At 49.8% G+C, this 13,285-nt stretch overlaps 2 protein-coding genes across 3 annotated transcripts in view; one reads left to right on the forward strand and one right to left on the reverse strand.

The window, feature by feature from the left end:
- Positions 1 to 13,285, reverse strand: part of KCNAB2 (potassium voltage-gated channel subfamily A regulatory beta subunit 2) — a 384,406-nt gene that overhangs the window by 98,707 nt on the left and 272,414 nt on the right. The gene's annotated exons all lie outside the window — the stretch shown is intronic.
- GPR153 (G protein-coupled receptor 153) overlaps positions 521 to 13,285 on the forward strand; it is a 34,249-nt gene continuing 21,484 nt past the window's right edge. Inside the window, exon 1 of one of the 2 annotated variants that reach the window (XM_083752619.1) lies at positions 521 to 1,068. The gene's annotated coding sequence lies outside the window, so the exon portion shown is untranslated. Of the gene's footprint in view, positions 1,069 to 8,108; positions 8,184 to 13,285 lie in introns of those variants that run through there. The other variant, XM_083752620.1, reaches the window with a different exon arrangement.

Here is a 13,285-nt window from a genome sequence, read left to right on the forward strand (position 1 = left end):
CAGTGTCTAATAATACTTAATGGCTTTCTTTGGGAGAAGCTTTTGAAAAGGGTGAGTTTGGGGGTTCTGGTAGTGCTGTTCCATTTCAGCTGTTTTGACTGGCTTGGATTCGTACATGGTTAATGTCGCCAACATTTGAGTTTTGCACTTATGGAGGCAGTGAGCCAGCAGGGGTGGGCAATACCCACCCAAGAGGCATTCTTTTCTTAGCAGCTCAGATGTCTTCAGAGTAGGCTTCCTCCAGGGGTGAGGGCTGCAGTGGGCCTGGAATCTCACCCCCCCCAACCCTCTTCCCAACCACACTGCCTTCTCAAGACACGAGCTAAGGGGGCGTCACAAAGCATAGGAGGCTTTCCTCATTTTACATCCAGTTCTGCTGGCCAACGGTCTCGATGAAGCCTCACTGCTGTGGCCGGGGAAAGCACTCTGCATATGCTCAGAGGCACACTAGCTCGCCCACGCACCTCGCACGCAAACAAGGAGGCCCGAGCAGTGCAAACCGATACACTCTGCGTATGCTCAGAGGCTCTTGCGTGCCTCTCCTGCTCTTGGGACCCGAGTTCATCAGAGCAATGCAAAGTGGGGACGTGCGCCTCCTCCTCGCCCGTGGGATGATTCATGGGGGCTGCAGAGTGAGCCTCCTGCGCCTCCCGGTGCGCCATCGCCATCTTCGGCCAGGACTACCGGTGGGAGCGGGGGTGGGAGCCGGGAAAATAAACCGGCTCGGAAGTGCGCCCCCTCCCAGGCTAAAAGAGAGAACGGAGAGGGGAGGGGAGGGGAGCCATCCCTGGGGTGGAGACACAAACGCAGCCCCCCTCCCCGCGTGTGCAAAGCGCCTCGGCCAGAAGGCCCCCTATCCACCCCCAGCAACGCCTCCCCCGGGCCCGATCCTGGACGAGCGCGGGGCGGAGGGGCGGCGAGAGGAGTCTAAGCATGCGCTTGCACGCCCCACCCCCGCCCAGCCCGGGCAGGCGGCGAAGGCGGCGGCGGCGAAGAGCGCGAGCGGCAGGCGGCGGCAGAAGGAGCGGCAGCAGCGAAGCGCCCGCTTGCAGCCCGGAGCTCTCGCAGGTAAGCCGCCCCGCGTGGACGCTGGCGCGCCAAGATGCTAGAGGGATGTGGATTCCGGTGGAGGGGGACGACACCCCCTTCCTCCCTGCGGGGACACTCCCTTCCCCCTCGCCTTCCTCGGGGCGCTCAAGGCAGCGCGCTCTTTGGGGGCCGTGGAGGGTGGGGTCTCTCTCCTTTGCAGCCGAAGACGGTGGAGGGAGCGACCTCCTTTTCAGCCCAGCCATCTAAGCTGCGAGGAATGCGACTCCCCCCTCCCTCTCCCCCTCCTCTCCTAAACCACCGCAAGTTTCTTTCTTCTCCGTCTAGATTTTACAAGGGGTGGGGTGGCGAGGATGAGCAGGCGCGCAAAGGACTCCTAGTCTTTACTGCTAGTTCTCAAGACGAAGCCTTTCTCTTTAGGTTCACCCGTGGGAGGCTGGGCTAGATGAGCCTTTGCACGATCCAGCTGCTTCAGGGCTGGTCTTTAGGGTCTTCCCTTCATCCCTCCTCCCACTCTGTGAACCAGGCCTGCCACAGAGTCCATGCTCCTCTCACCTGCAGTGCTCAATGTAAGATGATGATGGCTTTTGTTTGTTTGGGCTGATTTCTGGCATTGGTCCTGATTCTGTAATCCTATTGCATTTTGTTGTAACTCTTCCGCCTTTGACTGAGGCTGCAAAATTGGCATCTGCCCCATTTCCCTCCAGCTTTCTCCCAACCAGCCAGTTCCTCAGCTGACACTGGCTTAGGAAAGGAAGGGTAAAGTAAAGCCAGGGAGGGGGCAGCTGTGGGGAAGGGAGGGTCACTTAATTGCCCTGATGCTTCTTAAAGACATTTTGCAAAGATGTCTCTGTTAGCATTGCGAGGAATTTTTGGAATTTGCTGGGAGCACCTGCTGTCAATGTCTGAAAAGTCGCTGAAGCAGCCATAAACTCTTGTAGTTGCTCCTCCAAGAGGATGTTTTGTGTTCACCCAGCGAATGAGGGCTGTGTCATTTGATTGATGAATTAGTTAGTTTAATTAAGAGGGTCCCCAAACTGTGATCCCATATCTGAGAAGAAGCAGCGGTTCTTCTTAGGACCTGGTGGTCCATTCAGAAGATGAGTGGGAAGGGCCAGTATTGGCAGAGGGAAGAGTCAGCACTTGAGAGGAGTGGAGAGGATTAGCAGCAAAGTCAATGGGAGGCTAGAATTAAGACGTTTAATCTTGATTCAATTAATAATCATACAGCATCTAGTGCAGCTCATTACAATTGCTACAACAGGCATAAAAACCATTAAGGCCCTCAGCAATTTTCAAGTGGACTGTTGAGTGGGGGGAGTTTGGGAACCACTTGTCTAATAGATTGCAAGGTTCTGATTAACTTAAAAAAAAAGCACCAGATGCTCATGCATAACTGCGTAATTCAAGTACTTAGAGACTTTAGATGGTAGAGGCCACCTTAGCAATGCAAGAGGAACCCCCCCCCCCCAGCTTGGTCAGGCCAGAAGCCCACCTAGTCTAGCATGCTGTTCTCACAGTAGCCAACCAAATGCCCCACTGGGAAGTCCACAAACTGGACATGAGTGCTTTCCCTGCTTACAATACTCAGCCTCTGCTATTCAGAGAAGTACTGAATAACTCAGTTGGTTAGAGTGTGGTGTTGCTAAGACCAAGTTTGCAGGTTTGATTCCCATATAGGAATTGCAGGGGGTTGGACTTGATGATCCCACTGGTACCATCCTGTGACAGCAGAGGCAAGCATAGCCATTGCAGCCAATAGCCTCCTCCTCTATTTATTTTTCGGATCCTCTTCTAAAGCCATCCAAGTTGGTGGCCATCTCTACACCTGGTCAGAGTAGATTTCTTAAAGAGCATAAGACAAACCTTGATGATGGCTCAGACCAGCGGCCCGTCTTATCCAACATATTCTTGTGCAGTGTCCAACCAGAAGCCTTGCAGTCAGGACCTGAGCTCAGCAGCACTCTCCTCACTCGTGCTTCTGGGCAACTGGAGCTCAGAGATGGACTGCCTCTGAACATGAAGGTTCCATATGGCCACCATGGATGATGGGAACAGAAGAAGAAGCCCCATAGTCAGACCAATGGCCCTTCTAGTTCAGTGTTGTCTACACTGACTAGCAGGAGCAGTGTAGGTTCTACCAGCCCTCCCTGGAGATTGAACCAGGGATGTTCTGCATGCACAGCAGATGCTCTGCAACTGACCTTGGTGCTTTGTCTAATAGCCATCAGCAGACCCCTCTGTCATGGAAGAGTAGAACTTCCATGGAAGAGTAGAAGAGAAGGAAATGCTCTTACTCATAAACAGAAAGATCCATGGGTTAAAGCACATACAGTTCACTGGCTAGGCTTTCATCTGGATGTTGAAGTCCATGGAATTTCAGGTGTTCTCTGTAGTCCATATGATGCATTAATTGGTTTCATTTCCTTCATATACCATCCTGACCCTAAAGTCCAGTACACAATACTAAAAATGCAATCGATAAGTAGAACACCTAAAAACTGCATTTTTCCTTTAAAAAAGCAATACAACAAGGCTACATAGTAAAAGAAATGTTGAATCCCAGGTCAATAAAAGTGTGGGGGACAGCCACACGTCTCAGGGGAAGGAATTTCACAATTATTATTATTATTATTATATTTATTTATTTGTTTGTTTGTTTGTTTGTTTGTTTGTTTGTTTGGTACCCTGCCCATCTGACTGGGTTGCCTCAGTCACTCTGGGTATGGTTGTTGGGAGACGGACGGCTGAAATCTCTTTAAAATTTGACACTGTGTGATGGAAGTGCATTTGCACCGGGTGTGTTGTTTAGGGAGGGGGCAGTGCACCCCTCCCAGGTTTCATATTGATAACCACTGAGTCACGACTGCCATACCAAATTAAACGGGCCTGGATCCAAAGGACTTGGATCCAAAAGCACACATCCAATTGCTTCAGGAAAAAGGACAACACTCTCCCATGTCTTGATAGCCTATGTAAAAAGCAGCCTTTCGTCTTTCTTGGTCAGGCTCTAGTGTGACCAAGTAAACGGCTTCCGGGATGGCACTGTTTAGAGAGGAGCCCCTTTCAAGATTCCAGGTGAGCATGGAGGTGTGGTCGCTCCAGAGACAACATGTGTGGCTGTAAGAAGTGGGTTTCCCCAATGAGTGTGTTCAGCTCCTCCTCCACGGATGCACCCCTTAATTTTCTCCCCTGGCACCTTGGGAGGACAGTAAGGTGCTGTGCTCAGGGACAGCACAGCGACTTTTCCAGCTGCCAACGAAGACCCCGCAGGCAGTCCCGCCCCACGGGGTTCTAGCAATGCACAAACCCGCCCTCACCTACCCCAGCAGGCACTTTGGTTCTGAATGGAAAGGAGAAAATAGCCACAGCGATTGCTTTCTTCCAACCCCAACAGCCATTTAATCGCTCAAAAAGAAGGCGGTTGAAGTTGACTTGCTGACACACACCCACACACCCGGGGACCCTGGTTTGCTTTGGCATTCGCTGTTTGGGCTTTGTTTGTGATTCTCCCACAGCAGGGGATGCCGCCGCACCTTTTAAAAGAACTGCGGATAAACTTCCTGCCACGAATTGCTTTGAAGGGCTTGTGTTAGATGAACCTTGGGGTCCCTTCTAACACCACAGTCCTATGAATGTGGCCTCCTTGCTTCTCACTTCCTGCCAACGGTTCATTTCGGAGTGCCTGGGGCAGACTGGGGCAGTGCATCTAACCTGGCATCATCAACCAGGAGGGGTGAGCAGGTCTCCCTCCTTCCCTCCCTCCCCAAATCTCCTGGAATCTGACTTCCCTTCCCAGGAAGGGTCAAGTAAAGGTAAAGGGTCCAGTCGCGGATGACTCTGGGGTTGCAGCGCTCATCTCACTTTACTGGCCAAGGGAGCCGGAGTACAGCTTCCAGGTCATGTGGCAGCATGACTAAGCCGCTTCTGGCGAACCAGAGCAGCACACGGAAACGCCGTTTACCTTCCCGCCAGAGCGGTACCTATTTATCTACTTGCACTTTTGTGCTTTCGAACTGCTAGGTTGGCAGGAGCTGGGACCAAGCAACGGGAGCTCACCCCGTTGCAGAGATTTGAACCGCCAACCTTCTGATCAGCAAGCCCTAGGCTCTGTGGTTTAACCCACAGCACCACCCTAGGAAGGGTCAGAGCTACTGTTAAATCGTGCCATGCAGGGGGTTGCAGTCGATGGCCCTTGGGTCCCTTCCAACTCTACAATTCTATGGTTCTGTGCTTGTTGATCATCTTAAAGCCACTGTGTGGTCGTAGGACCATAGGAAGCTGCCTTATGCTGAGTCAGAGCATTGGTCCATTGAGCTCAGTATTGTCTACCCTGACTGGCAGCAGTGGCTTTCCAGGGTTTCAGGTAGGGGATATTTCTCTGCCCAACCTGGAGATGCCAGGGATTGAACCTTCTGCATGCAAAGCAGGTGTTCTGCCACTGAGCTAAAGTCTCTCCCCTAAAAATAAAGTAAGGTCTTCATCCTCAAGGGTTTGAATAATGTGCTGAATTAAATAGGATTGCTGGTCTATCCAGCTCAGTTCAGACTCTTCAGAGCAGGGGTCAGCAAACTTTGTCAGCAGGGGGCTGGTCCACTGTCCCTCAGACCTTGTGGGGGGCCGGACTATATTTTGGGAAAAAATATGAATGAATTCCTATGTCCCACAAATAACCCAGCAATGCATTCTAAATAAAAGCACACATTCTACTCTGATTCCCGGATCGTCTGCAGGCCGGATTTAGAAGGTGATTGGGGTGAATCCAGCCCCCGGGCCTTAGTTTGCCTACCCATTCTCCAGAGTTTTTCCCAGCCCTGCCTTGAGATGCCATTGAGGACTGAACCCAGGACCTTCTGCATTCAAGACAGATGCTCTACTAGTGAGCTTTGGCCCTTCCCCCAAAGCACTCACCCTGTCCAATTTTGAGCATTGATTTGCGCACCTATATTATTTGTTTGTTTGTTTGTTTGTTTATTACAGTCTTATCCTGAAAAAAAAGGCCCCAAGCCAGGTAGAAACTAATCTAGATAATCTGTTTTGGCGCAGGTTTTGCCACTGAAGCATCTTGTCCGAAAATGCAGTACTGGGAACTTGCAGAAAATTAATTAGTTAAGATTAAGCAGTGCTAGTGAGGGCCTTTGTGTGTGTGTGTGTGTGGAGATCCCACTGCTGTTTCTTTCAAGCTTCGCTGGTGTTCCTCCCTCTCATAAGGAGGCATTTATCACTCTCGCTGCCCACTCAGCCAGCCCTGCCTCTGGCTGCCCTGCAAGCATCCAAGAGAGAGTGATTTATCAGCGCTGTGTCTTGCAAATTGGTTGCAGCAGGCCACTGTGCCATCTCTCCCCCCCCACCACAACCCCCGCCCCCCTGCAACAATCTTCCCTGAGGGCCCAGATGTAAAAAAATGCCTTTTACAACTTGGAAGAGCTCTGCTGAATTTGGTGGGGTTCGTTTGTCAGTTTTCCTCTGATGCGGCACTAACCCTTCTTTAACCTCGGAGCTGAGAAAATGCTCTGTGGGTCTCAAAAACTCGGCCTTTGTTTCCTGATTGATTTGTCCGCTTTACTTGCGGCTGCTAATAGAGGGAATTTGAAGCTGTCTCCACCTGGGTTTTTCTCTGGTGGGATTATAGAATTGTAGGGTTGGAAGGGATCCCAAAGGACCATCTAGTCCAGCCCCCTGCAATGCAGGAATCACAGCTGAAGAATCCCTGACAAATGACCACCCAACCTCTGTTTACAAGCCTCCAAGGAAGGAGAGGCCACCACCTTCTGTCCCACTGTCCGACAGTCAGAAAGTTCTTCCTAATATAAATTGGGCAGTGAGATCATGGCCAGGCTAAAATATTTTGCTGCCGGAGGCAGAGCAGCAAGTGTCACTATACACCCATACATGGTGCACAGTGTCCCTGAGCATGCGCAGAGTTGACTTTCAGGGCTCATTTCTTATCAGATCTGTAGGTAGATCAAACATAATATCTATGCTACTATCCCCCCCTCTTCTTCCCATAAGACCACAGATGAGGCAGGAGCTGAATGTTTGCTCTAAAGGGCAGCATATCCTTCAGGTTTATATATCCTTTATCTTCCCTTCCCTCTATTATTACTATTATTATTATTATTAGTAGTAGTAGTAGTAGTAGTAGTAGTATTTTGCTTTGCTTGCAGAGCAGTTGGCTGCCTTAGAAACCACTGCCTCTATGTGCTCTGGAAACCTTTTTTTTTTTTAAAAAAAGTTTAAATAATATGTACATAATTGACCGTTCTTGTCAATAGATTGTGTGTGTGGATTGGGCCCTTTGCCCACCCCCCAGAAATGCATGTTGGCACCCTATAATTCAGAGTCGGCCCTGACAGCACTGCTTCCCTCCCCCACCCCTCTGAATGTCAGCCTCTGTATACATATATACTGTATATACCATATATAACTGTGTGCCACCAATCTGTGCCCTGGGTCCCTTTTGCAGGAGCCCATTTCCTGACTTTTGGCTTGGTGGGGGTGAGGGGAGCCATCACCAGTGCCCATCCATCCCCCCTCCCCCATGCATTGCAGGGGGTGGACTAGATGAGCCTTGGGGTCCCCTCTAAACTCTATGATTGTATGATTCTAAAAGACATCCCTGTCCAAAGCAGCCACCAGCCTGGGCTCTCAAAAGCTCCCTGCCTGCAATTCCCAGGGCTTGTTAAGTCAGGACAGACCCAGAATGGATCACTTATTGACGAGGAGTAAATGTTTTATTTGATTTCTGCTAAAGAGTTGTTTGCGAGGGTAGCAATGCTCTCTTGATTTGAGCGGATGTGCAACTGGCACAACCAATCCGATGCAGAAATGTGTGTGTTTGAGCGCTGCTGGTTGCTCTTTTGGCACTGCACTCATCTGGCTCCAAGTTTGGTATTTCAGAGGTCTCTTGAGGTGGGCAGTAATCAGAGAGAAGTCTGCCAAAAGGCTCTGTGACTCTAAAGAGTGACGGCATTTGAAATAGTTGCCAGAGCAAAATTCTGCCCAAGACTCTGTTTCCACAGGGAAGGAGAACGTAAGGAGGAGCCTTCTGGAGGCAGAGCCGAGCCATCATGGCTAGTAGAGCCTTATCCTCCAACAATATGTCTAAATCTCTTTTGAAGCCACCTAGATCTCAGGTGGGTTTGTATGGTAGAATATGGTCCTACAAGTAGCCTTCACCTAAGTCTAAAAGGGCTTTATAACCAGCACTGTTGAATTGTGCCCAGAAACAATGGTGCTGTGCTAACAAGGGAGTCATCTGCTCTCCATAACCACTTCAAAATACGGTCCATTCACTTACTTTTTATATTTTGAATTTGAGTTTCTATATGGCTAGCCCCCTTGTGGATTTCTTTTTAGATCAGGTAGGAGGGAAATAAATGTTCTGGCATGTGAATGAATGAATGAATGCCAGTGGGTGTGGTGCTTTCTACAGATCCCTGCCCCCAAGGACTTTACAGTCCAGAATTCAACACACAGTCAGCAAAAGTGGAAGAAGAGGGGAAGCAGAGGCACAGGTGAACTGGGCAAGAGGGTGCATTATTTTGATCGCAGGTGCTTAGGTTACTTGCGGTGGGGAATCAAGGACAGCTTCTGCAAGTTGAAAGGCTACCAAGAAGCTGCTGCGGTGCTGGGCCAAGAAATTTCAGACCTCCTCCTCAGCTCTTCCTAAGCAGGTCCCTCCATTTCAGACCCTACGCCCCATCTACTGAAACCCACAGAAATACTGCTACCCTCAGAAGTGGACCTCAAGACTCTCTCCAGCGGGCAGCGAGGGGCTGGGAGAGTATTCCCTATTATTTATTTATTATTAAATTTCTATCCCATCCTTCATCTGAGCACCACAAGGCAGTTTACAGTATAAAAACATGAAAACACATAACATAGTAACAAATAAAAACAATAGCCTCACACAGCATAAAAGACCATCGATTGTTTAATTAGTCAAAGTCTTGGGAGAAGAGAAATGTTTTCACTTGGTGCCTAATGATATGAAATGAAGGTGACAGGCAAGTCTCCCCATGGGAGAACATTCCACAAGTGGGGAGCCACTGCAGAAAAGGCCTTCTCTCATGTTGCCACAATCCAGGCCTCTCGTGTAGGAGGCACATGAACAAGGTTCTCATGATGATCGCAGGGTCTGGGTTGGTTCCTTAGGGCAGGCATAGGCAAACTTGGCCCTCCAGATGTTTTGAGACTACAATTCCCATCACCCCTGACCACTGGTCCTGTTAGCTAGGGATGATGGGAATTGAAGTCCCCAAACATCTGGAGGGCCGAGATTGCCTATGTCTGTCCTAGGGGGAGAGGTGGTCCTTAAGGTATTGCGGTCCTGAGCCGCTTAAGGGTTTAAAGCCAGGTTGCTTCTGTGCTTACCGGCCCCCTGTAGAACAGCCTTTCACAAGCCTGCGGCCCTTCAGAGGTTTGTGAACTATAACTCCCATCAACCACAGCCAGCATAGCCCAATGGTCAGGGATGATGGGAGTAGTAGTTCAAAATGTCTGGGAAGCACAAGATTGGAGAAGGCTGCTCTAGAAGGAGCCAGCTACTCCAGATGGTAACCCTTTAGATGCCAGATGCAGCTCTCAGAGAGTGTGGAATGTCTTGAAGAACTCTCTAGGCTGGTCTGTAAAAGCTTAGCTGGTGCTCCAGGCTGGTGCTGAGGCAACTTGTCTCCTGCATGGTTGCTGGCTGTGGTCCTGAAAGTGTGGTGAAAATCTGTGGGCCAATATCTGCAGTGCTGTCCATGGTGCTGAACCTGCCCCAGTCCAGATTAGCACCAGCCTGGTCTTGTTCCCTCTCACCTGAGCCGTTGCCTCGCTGGGGTGATGGAATCCCCAATGAATAATAGGATCAGAGCAGACCCTGGGGAACTGGTGTTAGCTTGAGAGGGCAGGATTGCACTTTTTAATCCTGGTTGCCTCATCTCAAAAAGGAAATTGTAGAATTGGAAAAAGGTTCAGAAAAGGGCCATCAAAATGACCAATGAGCTGGAGCAACTCCCATTCATGAAAAAAGATTGCAGTGTTTGGGACTTTTTAGTTTAGAGGAAAGGTAAGTAAGTAAGTGAGTGGGGACATGATAGGTGTTTCGATAATTATGCATGGCTTGGAGAAAGTAGATAAAGAAACATTTCCCTCCCACTCTGATAACACAATAATTCATTGGGTGTCCAATGAAGCTAGATGTTGGAAGATTCTGGACAGATAGAAGAAATGACTTCTTCACACAGTGCATAGTTAAACTATGGAACTCTCTCCCACAGGATTAGCCAAATCCATAGCTCCTAGCAATTGTGGCTCGGCTCTGCCTCCACAGTTGAAAGCAGCAATGCTTTCGAATACCAGTTGCCGGAAACCGCAGGAGGAGGGAGTGCTCATGCGCTCAGATCCTGCTTCCTGGTTTCCCTTTGGGGCATCTGGTTGGCCAGGATGCTGGACTAGATGGACCAGGGGTCTGATCCTGCAGGCTCTTCTTATGGGCTAACAGCCTCACTTTGTGCAGGGGAGCTGCCTCTGCTCTATATGCTTTCCCTAGTAGTGCAGAGCCGCAGCAGTGCCACAACTGATTACCTTCTGAATACTGAGCCTCCTGGGAGTGTTCAAATGTTGGCACTTTGCCAGCAGCAGGGGCCGAACCGCGCCCCCCCCCCAGTTCCCTGGAGAGGCCCATTAACGGGAATCGCTCCTCTGAACCGAAAGAGCCCACCTCCCCTTTCCTGCCCCAGCCAAAATGCTCCACAAACCTCTCGCCTGGCCCCTCTTGCTCTAATTATTATTTTTTGTAATTACCAATTCCCCAGTCACAAAAGGCAGCCCTGTACAGTGCCAGCCAGGGTATGAATTATATTTCTGGAGAGCGCGAAAGATCCATTATTCACCAAAGAGGCATAATAATTCCCCGGGTGCTCGCTTGAATGCCGTGCACTTAATCACCTGGGCAAGCTATTTGGGGGCTCGATGACGCTTTGCCCCCACCTGGTGCCTGCGATTCCATTTCAATTACACTAGGTGTGCAGACGTGTTTTGAACACAGAACACAGTGGCGAGGTCAAGGTGCCCGAGAGATGCCTGAGGTTGCGTGCCTGCTTTTTTTAGCTTGCTCTTGAGCAACAGCTGGGTTCTCTGCTTCGGGGTTGTGCTGTTGGAGGGGAAAGGGGAGAGAACCACAAACCTACAGCTGTGCAACCTGTAAGGCACAGTTCCTGAACAAGCTGTTAAAATGAAGGGAGGTGTGTGGAAACTCCACACAATTGAAATTCTGCCAGAGCTTCGGATAAAAAAATAAAAATCAATAAATTCCATTTCCAGTGCTAGACCTTATCTTCAGAACATGTGAACTCTTAATGAGCCCCAGAGGGTGTGCAGAGTGCCTATTGCTCACAGCACAGTGGTCCTAAGCAGTCCTTACCAACATATTGAATTGCATGGCAAGGTGTCCTGCTCCAGGAGTCCCAGAGTCCCAGCAGAAAGGATTTTTAGAGCAGGGAAGGAACAGGCTGTTCAGGGCAGAGGTAGCCAATGGGATGTTGTAGACTCTCAGCAGTCCCAGTATGGCCAGCAGTCGGGATGGTGGGAGTTGGGAGCCTAGCATCGTATGGGAGGTGCGCCATACTGGTTACCCCTGCTTAAGGCCTGCTGGTTATAGAATCTCAGAATTGTAGAGTTGGAAGGGACCCCTTGTGTCATCTAGTCCAACCCCTTGCAATGGAACAATCAAAGCTAACCAGCCCCTGAAATCATAGCTAGTTATGTTTACCAGTCCTTAAGAGGACTCGCTAGGAATGCTGCTTTTGCAGAGGCAGAAATAATAATAATAATAATAATAATAATAATAATAATAATAATAATAATAATTTATTATTTATACCCCACCTATCTGGCTGGGTTTCCCCAGCCACTCTGGGCGGCTTCCAACAGAATATTAAAATACAATAGTCTATTAAACATTAAAAGCTTCCGTAAACAGGGCTGCCTTCAGATGTCTTCTAAAAGTCTGGTAGTTGTTGTTCTCTTTGGCATCTGGTGGGAGGGCGTTCCACAGGGCGGGTGCCACTACTGAGAAGGCCCTCTGCCTGGTTCCCTGTAACTTGGCTTCTCACAGCGAGGGAACTGCCAGAAGGCCCTCGGTGCTGGACCTCAGTGTCCGGGCAGAACGATGGGGGTGGAGACGCTCCTTCAGGTATACTGGACTGAGGTATACTGGACACTGCCATTTCCTCAGTCTTGATAATGATGATGCAGTCAGCATTCATGATGATTGACCTGTATGTTTAAGACCTGGTTGAACATGGTGTTGGTGGGTAAATCTCTCCCAGCTTTGTCCAAAGTATTCCTGTTCAAAGAGTCCTTACGGTGGTATCTTGCAAATCCATTTCCCAACTTTCTGTTACTGACCACGGTGATAATGCAAACAATAAAAATTTCCGGGAATCACAGGAGGTTGACATCACTGCTCCTCAGCATCCTTTCACACTGTGTAGAACCCACCAACTCCCTGATTTTCCAGGGAACTTGAGACAATAGAACAGCTGGATGACAGCTGGAATGAGGGTGGAAAGGAACATGTGGCGAAATGATCAAAGCGATGGAACGGCTCCCCTTTGAGGAGAAGTTGCAGCATTTGGGACTAGAGCATCCAGCCAAGCTGATTGGCCCATCTTGTCCAGCATCCTGTTCTCAAAGTGGCCAGCCAGATGCCCCAGTGGGAAACCCTCAAGCAGGACCCAAGTACTAGAGCTCTTGCCCACTCCGTGGCTTCTAGCAGCTGGTGTTCAGAAGCATTGCTGCTTCCAGCTGTGGAGGCAGAGAACAGCCACCATGACTAGGAGCCATCGACAGCCCTCTCCTCCATGAATTTGTCCAATCCTCTTTTAAAGCCATCTAGGGGACGCAGGTGGTGCTGTGGTCTAAACCACAGAGCCTAGGGCTTGCCGATCAGAAGGTCGGCGGTTCAAATCCCCGTGATGGGGTGAACTCCCATTGCTCGGTCCCTGCTCCTGCCAACCTAGCAGTTAAAAAACACGTCAAAGTGCAAGTAGATAAATAGGTACCGCTCCGGCGGGAAGGTAAACAGCGTTTCCGTGCGCTGCTCTAGTTTGCCAGAAGCAGCTTAGTCATGCTGGCCGCATGACCCGGAAGCTGTACGCCGGCTCCCTTGGCCAATAAAGTGAGATGAGTGTCACAACCCCAGAGTCATCCATGACTGGACCTAATGGTCAGGGGTCCCTTTACCTTT

Source organism: Podarcis gaigeae (assembly GCF_964106915.1).
Source record: "Podarcis gaigeae genome assembly, chromosome: 8".
Classification (NCBI taxonomy): Eukaryota; Metazoa; Chordata; class Lepidosauria; order Squamata; family Lacertidae; genus Podarcis; species Podarcis gaigeae.